This window comes from Diabrotica virgifera, chromosome 2 (genome assembly GCF_917563875.1).
Source record: "Diabrotica virgifera virgifera chromosome 2, PGI_DIABVI_V3a".
NCBI classification, from domain to species: Eukaryota; Metazoa; Arthropoda; class Insecta; order Coleoptera; family Chrysomelidae; genus Diabrotica; species Diabrotica virgifera.
The window spans coordinates 942,977-957,427 of record NC_065444.1 but is presented as its reverse complement, the minus strand read 5'-3'; the positions used below and the strand labels follow the sequence as shown (position 1 = coordinate 957,427).

The following is a 14,451-nucleotide window of genomic DNA, read 5'->3' as shown; positions in this document are numbered from 1 at the left end:
GAACATATAAAACACGCTGTATTTTCCTGTCACCGTGTCACAAAAAATTGGCCAGCGCAAGTACATGTAATAATTATTATTACATGTACTTGCGTTGGACAATTTTCTTTGTGACACGGTGACAGGAAAATACAGTGTGTTTTATATATTCGTTCATGGGTATTCTTTCATTTTTCCTACTGTAAATGATATTAGGATAATATTATAGACTTTTCAATTTGTTTAAGAGATGTCGCTGGATCGCGTCCCAATGGGAATTTGAATGATCTTTCAAATTCCCCTTAAATTGATGGTTGAGCTGTTTTTCGATTCAGATGAGTGCACGCTAGCGCTGTTGATAAAGCCTGAAATGGTGGAAACGCAGCTGTTCGGCGATTGTGCATCCCTCTGAATCGAAAACAAGCAAAACAATCCTTTACTTTTCTGTCTTTACTCAGATTTGAGTATGTACTATGAAGGAAGTTTCTTTCTGTCCTTTGCCTAGACGACTGAAAACGGAATGTGATTGCAAGGAGTCCTTTTTGTTTTTTATATTCGTCGTCTGCGATCTTATACATTGTTAAAGTCGCAGATTAAGGATGTACCAGAAAGAACTTTCAACATGAAAAGTTTCAGATTTAAATAACTATTTAGTATTTACCACTTTATTATATATAGGGGAAGGGGGGTTATGATGGGGTAGCTAAGGAAAATAACAAAAATACAACATAATTACTACGTTTATTACTATTACTAATTGATGGCGCGTTACGTTATTAATCTAACTATGATTTGGTACAATCTTTGGAAAATCAATCTATCACATTTTTCAACAATTAGCCATTAATAAGAACATTATGAAAAACCATCTTGCCCCTTACTATGGGGTATGATGGGGTAATGGAATTGGAGCAAGATGGTGATGCTAATTAATTCTCACAAAACAAACAAAAATGTGTATTTGCTCCAGATCTTCATTGTCCACCCTAGCACAAGCATTGTGAGCTTCAACATCCACAGATCTGGCAGCCTACCCAGGGTTCTGACGATGTCACTTTATCTATGGCTGTTTTCATAGCATCTCTCGACCACTCTCCTCTTTTTGTTTTTTTCTTGTAAGTAAATGTCCATGGTATTATCTAAAATGTCCATGGTATTATTCTTGTAAGTCCATGGTATTATCTAAAACAATAATCCAATGTTATTTATTAAGAAATTTAAATTAACCCAGACTTACCACCAATGTCCCATCATACCCCGCACCCAATACCCCATCTTGCCTCAAAAGGTAACTTTGAACAAAAAAAAATTCACTAATTAAATGTTTAACGTATTCACACAAACAATATGCCATTATCAAAATAAGAATACTAGTAATCAACGATAAAAAAAACATTAATGAGGTGATCATAATTACCTTAAAATAACGATGGTTGTCCTTGCACAAAATTAGATCAACGGAGCGCTAAAACAGTTTTCCGTTTGTAAACAAAAAACGCGTGCACTCTCATTCACGGTTTCTCTTGCAGTGACCGTTAATCGAATGACTCTTCCTATTGAGTTATTGCATGCTATTCACCAACGTGTAGTTTCTTGTTTGTGTGCGGTACCCCGTCATGCCCCCCATTCCCCTAGTATATTAGAATAATGTTACAAGACCTTCAAGAAGTGTGCTCTCCTGGACCGCATATGGCAAACTCAGAGACGTATTCAAAAGTTATCTTCTAATCTGCCTGAAATGAAAAGTCTTTAACCAATGCGTTTTGCCGGTTATGACCTATGGTGCTGAATAACATTAACAACCGCATCTGCTAAGAATTGCTCAACGTAAGATGGAAAGGTCAATGATTGGTATGTCATTGCGGGACCATAATATAACAAACGAAGAACTACGATTGAGAACAGGAGTCACGGTCGGAAAAATGAAAGAATACCCATGAACGATCACATCAATCACTTATTTTGTATTTGCTGTCTTTTTCTATAACAAACGTTTGTTATTTATGATTGATGTGATCGTTCATGGGTATTCTTTCATTTTTCCGACTGTATATCAGGTGGTTAAACTTAAATGGAACTGGGCCGGTCATGTAGCCCGCCTGACAGATTGAAGATGGACAAAGAGGTTGCTCGAGTGGAGACCAAGAGCCGATAAAAGAAGCAGAGGAAGACCACCCACGCGATGGACGGACGATATAAAACGAATGACCACTAATGGGATTCTAAGCGTCCAGGACAGAAGAGAGTGGACGGAAATAGGGGAGGCCTATATCCAGCAGTGGATGCAAAGGGCTGATTGTTGATGATGTTAATGAATGCTGTTATCCTCTCGTTTCCTCTGCTCAGTTTCTCTAGACAACAAACAGCTTTTGTTCTCAGTGGTTTCTTCCATTGGTTATTTTGTATTCTTGAAGGTTTTTCCTCAGGTATTAGGACGTGAATGATGGGAAGGGGTGAATGTCGTATGGTTGTTGTTAGTATGCACTATCACACAGGGAGAGGTTAGGATCTTTGGTACCCTATTATATATGTACCATATTTTAGACAAGGCGAAAACGGCGGGTTCGAAGGGAAAAATATTCCCATGAGATTTTTTTGCATAATCACATTCGTGAGATATCCCAGAATAAGGTTCAAGAAGTCGCCCACGTGAAAAGTGGGCCAATTTTTTTTTAATCAAATTGCAAGAATCAATATTTTTGGCCCGAACAATTTTTTCTTTAATTTGACCATTCTGGACAAAAAAGGTCTCTTATAATTTTTCTCTAAAGTTGATCGTTTTCGACTTATAAGCAATTTAAAATTGAAAAAACGAAAATTGGCGATTTTCAAGGCTTAATAACTCGGTTAAAAGTTATTATTATGAAAGTCAATATATGAGTAAATCAAAGTTTAAAGCCACCCCTACAAGATCCTGAAGAAATTTTTGTCATTATTTTATTACTAAGCCGTTATTTTTAAGTAATAATAATACGCGCCATGCACGTGTGCGGCCGCTGTAAATTCTGAGTGCGAGAGAGAAGCCATTCCAGCAGTCCAATTGTGCATCTTACTCGCACTCGCATTTAGAGCGGCGTCAATATGATCTAACCGCTCTTTTTTATTAAGTAAAAATAACAGCTTAGTAGTAAATTAATGACACATATTTCTTCAGGATCATGTAGCGGCGACTTTAAACTTTGATTTAGTCACTTTCTGACTTTCATAATAATAATTTTTAACCGAGTTATTAAGTCTTAAAAATGGCCATTTTCGCGTATTTCAAATTTTAAATTGCTTATACCTCGAAAAAGATCAACTTTAGAGAAAAATTATAAGAGAGTTTTTTTTGTCCAGAATGATCCAAAAAACCCAAAAAAATAGTTTGGGCCAAAAATATTGATTTTTGCAATTTGATTAAAAAAAAATTGAAAAAAAAAATTGGCCCACTTTTCACGTGGGCGACTTCGTGATCCTTATTCTGGGATGTCTCACGAATGTGATTATGCAAAAATATCTCATGGGAATATTTTTCCCAACGAACCCGCCGTTTCCGCCTTGTCTATTTACATATAGTACGTATGCATTATGTATACTCTTTTGTATTGAATCTAGGTCATTTAAAAAAAATCGTGCTAAAATATTGCAAACTTTATTACCAAATTTTACTATTTGAGCATACTTTCGTTTTTATCTTTTTAAAATTAAAAGTGTCAAAGAAGGCAAACATCGAATTTAAACAGTATCAAAATACAACAATTTATCTCCATATTACATTACACTTATCAACAGTAAACATTGTATTACTAAACTTACTGTACAGACTACGCAAGAAAAACATTAACAATAGAAACCATATTTTGGATTTAAAAACATATTATATAAATAAAAAATAAAATGAACAATTTATCATTTATCGTTATGTTGTTATGGGAACTATACGTCAGTTAACAGGGAAAAACATCTTATACTGATAATTGAAGGTTTTAAAAGGTATTTAGGGAGTAGATGATGACAATTTCGTGAAGAAGTACAGCTAATTTTGCTTTTTCTTACACTCATAATATGAGGGGAAAAATAACTTTTTTATGTTACTGTTAGCTGTAGAGACTACTGTTACTGTTTGGACAAGTACAGTTGTTTAAATAATCGCTCTCCGCGATAAACAAATTGAATTACATACTTATAAACTATTCAGTCGATCTGTTTGAAATTTGGCACACTTTAGTAACTCATTAACTGCTACAATCAGCCCTGTGCTGGATGACCGAAGTTATCTTTAACGTAAAGTTATCCTAATAGGGCTTTCATCGATTGTCATTTGTTTCGAGCTTCTGTCATGTGTCACATAATATTAATATATCTACGTCATACGTCTTTGGTTTGTATCATGGGTATATACCAATAACGTACGACGTAGATATATTAATATTATGTGACACATGACAGAAGCTCGAAACAAATGACTGTGAATGAAAAGCCCTATTGGTGTGATGTATCATATTTAACTTAACTACTTGCGTTATTTCTTGACAGCTCTTGAGTTATCTGATATATCAACTGTCACTTTATAACGCGACGTTAAACCCTGTAAACCTCACGTTATGAGATAACTCTGTACTTATGTAAGGATATGTAAGGTTAGTTCATTTTTTGACTTGTTTTTAGATAGAAATCAAGTAAATATTCAACGAAAAACGCTGCTTCAGGTTGTCCTAGGATTTTGTGCATGTTATTAATTTAATGTCAAATATAAAGCAGTACAAAATTAAAAATATCAAAAAAATAGACTTCAAATAACAATTAAAAGCAAGTAGGTAATAATAAGATTAAAACAATAATTAACAATAAAAAGTAAAGCTAATAATTTAAGAATAGAAGGGTAATACAATTTTAAAAATCATAGAAAAATCAAATCGAGATATAATTGTTGAATATAAGTTGAAATTTATAAACATATGATGGTTATCTTCCCATCCTGTCAAGCCTGTGGCATGTTCCGTTCGATCTCTGGCACTCACTCCAACTTGTATTATTTCTACACAAGGTTCTCTTTGTTACTTCAAGCTTTGCTACTCAAATGTTATTTCTCTTTTTTAACGTTGAAGAAATAAGTATCTCATAACGGCGACGGATACATACATCACACCGAATTTACGTCAATAGTTATGGGCATCGTTATCCCTGAGAGTTATCTTAACTTTAACCTTCCGTTACTCGCGCCAATTTTTTGTGATCGAATACTCGCGCACGGTGCAGAAGACCAGGTCAAAAATATAGGTCAGCAATATTAAAAAAAAGAATGTGTGTGTACTTTGTACGCACGTAAGAAGTTATACTTCTATTATAATATAATTTCAACGAAATAAATATACCTACTTAACAGTTACAATACAAAAAATTAACAATAATTACCAAAAATGAACCAAAACCTAACAATGCCAAATATTAAAAAAAAAAAGAAAAAAATATGAATCGTCCGGGATTTGAACCCGCAATCTCGCGATTGTTTGATCTCTGGTCCAATGCTCTACCAACAAGGCCATCAAGCCGCATGCTACTTACCTTTCAGATATACATAATTATACATCACGGTGACAAGTGAAATATAAAAATAGATGTTTTATTATTTTACACCCAAGGAAGACAAATCCAAAGACACAAAATTATAATAAAAAACCTTTTAAACCACCTTTTTCAAATTGCGCAAGTTGTATTATTAATATTAATGTTAATAAATGAAATATAAATATTTTGACGTTTCACAATTTGACAATTCCCTTTTAACTGCAGTGCCTTAAAATTTTTAAAGCACTAGTGCCTTAAAGTAGCATTTTTAACGCTCCTATGTAGTCCTAAAAATTGCATTTTTAACACGTTTGTAGAAAAATATATTTAAAAACACTAATATATTCTTTCCACACCTTTTCTGGACTGATACATACATAAATTAAAACATTTTGAAGTATAACTTCAAAAATATAATATGAAAACTATTTAAAAAGGCAGTATAACTAACCTTTGTTGTTTCTCTTCCCACAAATTTTAAAACGCAACAACCATACATAACCAAACCGTTAACCGTCCAAACCACAGCTGCGCTACAGCTGCCATATTGGATAATTTTTGACATGTCATTTGAACATCCAATCAGAACAAAGTTATAATGCGCATGCGCCGGGATCGTAGGTTTTAACACATAAAAATTCACCCTCATATCGCGCGTAAAGAAGTATAACTTCAAAAAAATTTTGCAAAATTGTGTACCTACTTACAATTATATTATTTAATGAATATATGATCATATAATTTTGTAGATATGCGTTTGGTTCAACATTATATTACTTTAATAAAAAGTAACTTTGTTCATCATCATACATTTCCTTGTCAGTCGATACTTCCTCAAATAATTTTAATAATTTTTGCTTCTACTTCTCGTAATCCGTATCTAAATATAAGTAAACAGATATATTATAAACGTTGAAGACAAGAAAAAGATCTTAAATTACCTTACTAATTAAAACTATCGATGTCGGGTTTAAACACAAAAATTTGTGCACAAATACTCACACCCGGTGTATCGCATCGTGTTGCCTAATAATAAAAGTACAATACTCTTTTTTACATTGCACGTGGACTTTACCCACAGTTGACTCTTGACTCATGACTGAAATGCAGCAGCAATTCAAAATCTCCACTACAACCCGAGTTATAGGAAGTTATTTGGAGGGCCGGTCTCATACACCGTGTGCGAGTAACGGAGGGTTAACTCAAACGTTAAAGATAACTTCGGTCATCCATCACAGGGCTGAATATTGAGTAGGTATATTACATATCAATCAAGCTAGCTTCCGAGCAAATAAGTCATGTATAGACCAGATCTGCACGCTCAGAATGATACTATATCTAAACTTTATTGACTTTAGGAAGGCGTTCGATATCCTACACAGAGAAAAATTGTGGGAAATATAAAAACTTAGAATGATGAAGTTGTTGTATGAAAACACCACAGCAATTTAACACAATCAATCGACATCAACAGCGGTGCAAAACAGGGTAGTATATTGTCTTACACTGTTTATTATTGTCATAGACTGGCTCATGAGGAAAAGCCGCAACGGTAAAACTGGAATACCTTTGAACTATTTGAAGATCTTGAATACTCCTATACTATTCGCAGTGTGCAAGTACTTGGAGGGGATACGAGAAACGATCGTGCGAGAATAGCAGAGAAATATTGCAACTTTCTTAAATAATTCATATTGTCAATTGAAATTGTCAAATTGACTTATATTTCATACCTACTGTCGTTGAAGAAGAAAAATTATATATTGCTCCGCAATATCGATATGATATGCAATTATTATATAAAGGTAAATTTAATTAATTGTATTTTGCTTGCAGTACTGCGTTTTAATAACTAATTTTATTTACTACATACAACTGTTTACGTTTTAATAACATAACCTGAACATTATTTTTTTCTTATTATTTTTATGGACTATGGCATTGATAATTATCCAGTAACCAGGAGTAATATAATTGGCCAATATAATTAAAAGTGCGAATAATGTTGCTGAGCGTAGAAACCAGGTGTCGTTTTGCCGAACTTGCACGGTCCCAATAAGATCTGTACTTTCAGCAGAGAGACAGAGCATACAGAAAAAAAATGAGAAATTATCCAAAGAAGATAAAAAAAGTGGTTATAGAGATAAACATGAACTAATGAAGATTAACACACCGAGATAAATGGGCATACAAACAGAAAACCAAGAGCTGAAATCAGTGGGAAGAGACAGTTATCTAGGAAGCATACTGAACACGACAGGAGGAGCAGAGTAGAATATTCAAACATGAATTGTCAAAGCACAGACAGCATACTATATGTTAAATAATATATGGAAATCTAATGAGATAAAACTGGACACCAAACACAACACTGGAAAGATTCAATCCTTCATTAATAAATGTTTAAAAAAAATTCTAAGGAACATTTTGGCTCAATCGGATCACAAACTCAAACTTATGGAATAAAACTGAACAATAACCAATACACAAATAAATCAAAAATAAGGGTTTTTACAAATATATCAGTCAATTTGTTATGTATTTTAATTTAGAAGCTCTAAAAATGCCCTTTTTTCATAAAATGTATAAAAAACGTTTTATAGGCAAAACATATGTTTTTTACTTTTTAAGATTGTTCAAAAGCAAAGCAAATTCCTGATACCCCTGATATATCTTTACAACCTTCAAATACCTATATAAGGAAATTAATGATTTTTTTCCAGATATACTGGTGTACTATGGCACTTCTAGTTTTAAAGGTGCACCAAGCAACTATTTATAACAATGAAAAATAAAAAAACTATATATTAATGGTACTCAGCGAAAAAAAAAATGGATGGTATGATATAATAAAAGGATGGTAATACAGAAGTATCTGGCCCTCCAAGTATGGGGGTTGTGCGAAAGGCTGACAAACCTCTATTGTAAAAGTCTTACGATAAAGGTCCGAAAAAAGAAATGATTATGAATCCTCTTACTGATGCTATTTAAGCATAATCCAAAGGAGTTTCTACGTTGTTTTAAAACGGTCGATGAAACATGGTTCCACTGGTACACACCAGAGACCAAGGAACAGTCGATACAGTGGACATCACCCCGCGATCGTACTCAGAGGAAGCCGAAGACTTTCAATCGGCTGGAAAGATGATGGCCACCATTTTCTAGGATTCACAAGGTGTGATCTATATCCACTTCAAAAGAACAAAACGATCACAGGACTTTACTGTGCCGCATTATTGGCCCGATTCGATGCCGAATTTCAGTAAAAACAGTCCCAATTGGGGAAGAAAAACTACTCTTCCACCATAACAGCGCTCCGCCTCACGCCGCCATCGCCAAATTGGGCTACAAATTGCTGTTCCATCCAACGTATTCTCCAGATTTGGCCCTGTATGACCTCTTGTTGTTTCCAAACTTGAAGAAGTCTCTCGCCGGGCAGAAATTTAAGTCGAATACTTTGCAGGCATCGAGAAAAGGTATTTTTCAGACGGGTTAAAGAAGGTGGAGCATCGCTGGGTCAAGCGTATCCAGCTAGAAAGAGACTACGTTCAGAAATAAATCGCCACTTTTCCAAAATTTACCTTTTTCTTTTGAAGGCTAAGTACTTATCAGACCGCCCTAATGGATGCAAGTAATATCACTTTGACAATAACTTGCACTTAAATACTCGTTATTATGGTTCTTTCAATTGAAACACTTTTTTTAATGGAGTACCACTATAAAAAAATATCTATTTAACTAAGTCTGTGAAAGTATTGTGGTATGGAGATTCGAAAGAACAGCTTTTCTCGGAAAACCAAGACTGGAACAAATAATTAACGACCAAATACCAGCCAGCTTATTTGGTATGGCCATGTCAAAAGAATGGATGGAAGGTTACTTTTAAGGTTTATGGGACATTATTTGTTCGTGAAATTTTCTTGATTGATTCATCGTCTTTGATAACATTTACAGCAATTGCATATGAATCACATGAGGAACGAATTCCAGACAAGCTCTATACACCTCGAAAACAACGTATTATTTGAATATTAAAGTTTATCATTCAATCTAAGTCGAAATTACCAGATTGTGAAATAATAAAAAAAATCAATCTGTTAGTGGGTGATCATATTATTAGAGCCACCTAGTAAAATTCAATGTTTTAGAGGAAGGGTATATAATTGAGCTGTATCATATATTAATGCATTTGTTTCCATTTGGCTGTCTTGTTACACTTTATGAAAGTGCAATAAATAGTCTGACAATAGTGGCAACACGCATGTGTGGCAATGCGTGACTCAGATGTCATTGTTTGTCAGTGCTGCCCAGCCTAGCTTGCAACTCGTGTGCCTATTATTTTGTATTCTTGTTGTTTAGAGTTATAATAAACTTTGTGAGTTTCCATTGCTCTCTAGTGATATTCTGACAGTCCTATACTATATTTTGTGAATTTAGTAAAAATTGCACGTTCGTTACACTAGTGGTACCAGAACATCATGGGAAATTCAAAGACATCTCACCAAGGAAAATAGCAGAAATAAAAACTTTAATATTCAATACTAATCACTCCCACAGGAACATAGCATCCATTTCTAAAGTTTCAAAGGCAACGTGGACCGTATAAAGAAAAAACTTACATACCATTATTAAACAAAAGTAAAGTTTTCTGAGGTGGCTCTAATAACATGATCACCCACTGTAGGTACTCACAACATATTATGAAAAAGAACACAGCGATATATCAAGTGGATGATAAAAAACTAAAAAAGAATCATTATCATTTTAGCTCTCAGATTCTCATTCTCAGAGAAATTCGCTTAAAACTTAATTTAAAATATATATTAATAATATTAATTTAAAAAATATTAAATAAATAAAATCAAAATATGGCTTTTAAACATAAAAAAAATATTCCTATTATTTTAATTTGTACCTTAGTGTTATTCCTACGAGGTTTTGCAACATTTATTCATATTGTATATTTCTAACAACATTTCGTAGCTATAAGTAACATTTGAGTAATTTTTACACCTATACCTAATATTAATTAAACAATTTATACAAATGTATAATTTTTATTTCATCACTTTTAATTCAAAATGTTTTAACTTTAAGGCTTGATATGTTCAGACTTTCAAAAATACGTCATATTCCTAGGACATTGCGAACTTAGTGACGAAGTGACTGAAAAGGCATTATGAAGAAAACTAAAACGGCAATAATATATACAGGGTGTTTGTAAATAAGTGCGACAAACTTTAAGGGGCAATTCTGCGAGAAAAATAATGAGTTTGCTTGAAGAACATATGTCCGCAAATGCTTCGTTTCCAAGAGAAGGCGTGTTGAAATTTTTCTTACAAACTGAGCATTTATTTATTGCTTTAAAACTCATTGAGATATGCAAAGGGAATTTGGTGGGTTTTAATTGGTAGTTATTGAGCATTTTTTGACATTTAATTAAGAATTTTATATCCATCATTGGCGCGCATACAAGTAGCGGTCTGAATTTTTCTTAAAGAAAAGATAGTATGTCACTGATATACTTCGAATTAAAAATAATTTTTGAATTCCTCGTTAAATTTGTGACAAAAAACTGTCTTGAAATAAATTTCTATTGTATAGAAACATATTTCGAATAATTTGTAAGAGATGTTTTATTTTTTTTTTAGCATAAAACGGCGTCTCATGAAAAGAAAGGAAAGATAGATCTTTTGTCACAAATTTAACGAGAAATTCAAAAATTATTTTAATGTAAAATATCTCAGTGACGTACGTTTTTGAAGAATGACTTAATTCATCAAGTCCAGAACAGAAAGAAATTTGCCATATCGATCGCCAACCTCATTAGAGAAGGCACTTAGGAGGAGGAGAGATACAAAACAAAGTGCTTGAACAGACTTTCGAAACTGTTGCTAGTACTACATTGCAAAAAAATTAGTGCAGGTGGTATTATAAAAGTAGAACAAGAAAAGAGGGAAATACAATACTAGAACGTACAAGATACCAGGAAGTGTAAAAGATAACAAAAGTACAGGAGTGCCTAAAATTGTTTACACTTATACCTTTACATTATACAAGGAAGAATATGCCAAACTAAAAACTAAACTGACAATGACCGAAAAAAAAAATTACATGAGCATTGTTTTAAACAACAACTCAAGAAAATGTTCCCGAATAGTCATGTTTTGTACTAAGCAATTAGTCATTAATCATTATTATAATTGTTCTTCCGTCTTCCACTCTAACTTTTCCCATGCGTCACGATTCATTTTTAAATAAGTTAAATCAAAAAATTAATTGAAATGTACGTTGATGTGTATTATAATACTATCCGTACGAATTGTCAGAGTGCCAGTAGTAATAATTGGGAAATGGCTATTTTCCCGGTGGAGGTATTTTATAAAGTTATTTTATTGAACTTTTTATTCTTTTTGTCACTATTAAGGTGATTGATCGACTCAACATTAAACATCTTAAACACTATACCGAGTGCTACTGGTATAGAGATAAGTATAGAATGGTAATAAATAAATTTAGGTAAAAAAACCAAAAGATAAACAAGGTAATACACAAGGTATACAAAGGTAACCTCGAAAATAAACAAATAAATTTCCATTCGACAGAACTATAGCCACACTCACACGGGCGCCCATATAAAAATTTTCAGGGGGGGGGCAGACGTGAAGATGTTGCACATTATATCTTGTATACTTTGGATAACCATATATAGTTTACAGCACTCGAAAAGCCAGGGGAGGCACGGCCCCCGGGCGCCCATGCACACTCATAAATATTACTTGTCACTTTTCCTTAAAGAATAAATAGGTACTTACCGAAAGTAATCAAATTAAGAGAGGATAGTAGTTAGTCGTTCTAATATGTTTGAAAAATCCGCTATCACTGTCACTTAAAATCATAAACGTCAACATTAAGAGGATCGGTACGTATTTTCGGCTGCAATGCTATTCAAATGGGGATTCATTTTTTTCGAATCCCGAGAAAACTAATAAGTATTTTTGAAAAATTTAAACGCAGAATGAAAGACTACGTTATTAGCGAGGGCCGAAAGTCCCTGAGAACTTCTATAATGTTTATTTTAATAAGTTACAGGGGTGAAAAAACTAAGAGAAAATTTAGTGTGATTTTTAATTTCAAATATATCGTTCAAAATAAACTTTTTATTTATTCTAAAGGACTTTCGGCCCTCGGTAATAATTTAGTCTTTCATTCTGCGTTTAAATTTTTCAAAAATATTTATTCGTTTTTTCAGGATTCGAAAAAAATGAACACAATGCCGTGGTAATATTTTCCAAATCTATCTTTGTCTTACAACGCACTCAGCCGAATATAATATTGTCAGCATATATTGTCAGTCAGACACTGACAATCAGTGACAATTTTAAATATTTGACATTGCATCGGGAATATGTTGAGTTATTGATTAAATATTATTGATATATAGTGTATTTGATAAATAATTGATTTAAGACGTGAACTTAATAAAAAGTTATTTATTGTGTATTATTTGTGGAAGATCCAAGCAGAGAATACATCAGGATAATATATTCTGTGTTCCAAGTATTTTGTTGTTAAAGATGTTCAAAATTGTAAGCGTTCCATAACAATATATTATTAAAAAATCACTTTAACACTTTTCTTTTTTTCTCGATTGAGTATTAGTTTTTGTTGTACAAATAAATTATTACAATCACTGAATACATAGTTAGTGAAATAATTATCACATTTATTAACTGAATTAATAATTTGCAATTATAAAAATAACAGTTATCCAAGAACATTCAAAACCCATCTCTTTAAATTAATGATGACATTTTCAAGTAGAATGACATTCTAGTAATGTTTACATATCCATACCAGTGTGAATTTTACTACACGTAATTTGCCGTGTAAAGACAGAAAAAGTAGGGATACATGTAAAATATTTGCGAATTATGTACCCATAGCCTTAATAGTAAACAAGATATCAGCGACATGCCATGTTGTTTATCCTTGTTTAACTTATTGTGATTTCACTGATTTCACTAGTTTCTGTGAGTAAAAAAGAGACCTAGTATAACAAATAATTCGTGAATAATTTCATGCATGGGAAAAGTTAAGCGTGGAAGTACATATAGTATTTTTACTACAAAAACGTTATTACGTAGGTCAAAATTTTTGACGTAAGAGAACTGTCAAAACATTAGATTGTGACTTTTCATTATTGCCATGATTATTATAAACATGGCAATAATGAAAAGTCACATTCTAATGTTTTGACAGTTCTCTTACGTCAAAAATTTTGACCTACGTAATAACGTTTTTGTAGTAAAAATACTATAGTATCATCCATTGTAAAAAAATGACAAAAATAAAAAAGGTGTTACATATTTTTATTTCTCTTTGTATTGTATGTTTATAAATAAAAATTTTGTAGACAAAGACTGTAGTAGATCATTAAAAATCCAAAATCTTGAAAATGAAATCTATATTCATACACAGTATAGTAGCTGACAAAATGAGACATTCTCAATTATGTTTAAATCCAATTACCATGAAATGAACGATTTTGATTTTTTAAAACTCAACAGTTTTTGTTGAGAGGGTCGATATATACACTACTCCAAGAAATAAACGCATCACCTTAAAAATGGGCAATTTTTGATATCTCGAATTTCCTAAAGCTATTGTCTGATTTAAGTGATTTTTAATATGTTATAGCCTTATTCTTTAACAATATCGCTGTAATAATATTGTTGCTAAACAGGTAAATTGTCATTGTATAGCGGGTGTATGACCCCGTGGAATATTCTAGCATTCACAAAATACTGAAATAAAAACCCAACTATAGCCTCATGTTTTTTTAGCATTCTGTTTTTTTATTCATTCGCTTATGTTGGATAATAAAAAAGTACTTTAACAACTAGCCTTGTTTTTCATCAATAC

The 14,451-nt window shown here is 32.7% G+C and overlaps 2 protein-coding genes across 2 annotated transcripts in view; one reads left to right on the top strand and one right to left on the bottom strand.

The window, feature by feature from the left end:
* Positions 1-14,451, bottom strand: part of LOC114337532 (facilitated trehalose transporter Tret1-2 homolog) — a 337,833-nt gene that overhangs the window by 189,107 nt on the left and 134,275 nt on the right. The window lies entirely within an intron of this gene.
* Positions 4,580-14,451, top strand: part of LOC114337536 (E3 ubiquitin-protein ligase CHIP) — a 43,677-nt gene continuing 33,805 nt past the window's right edge. The window contains exon 1 of the mRNA XM_050643300.1: positions 4,580-4,598. The gene's annotated coding sequence lies outside the window, so the exon portion shown is untranslated. The remainder of the gene's footprint in view (positions 4,599-14,451) is intronic.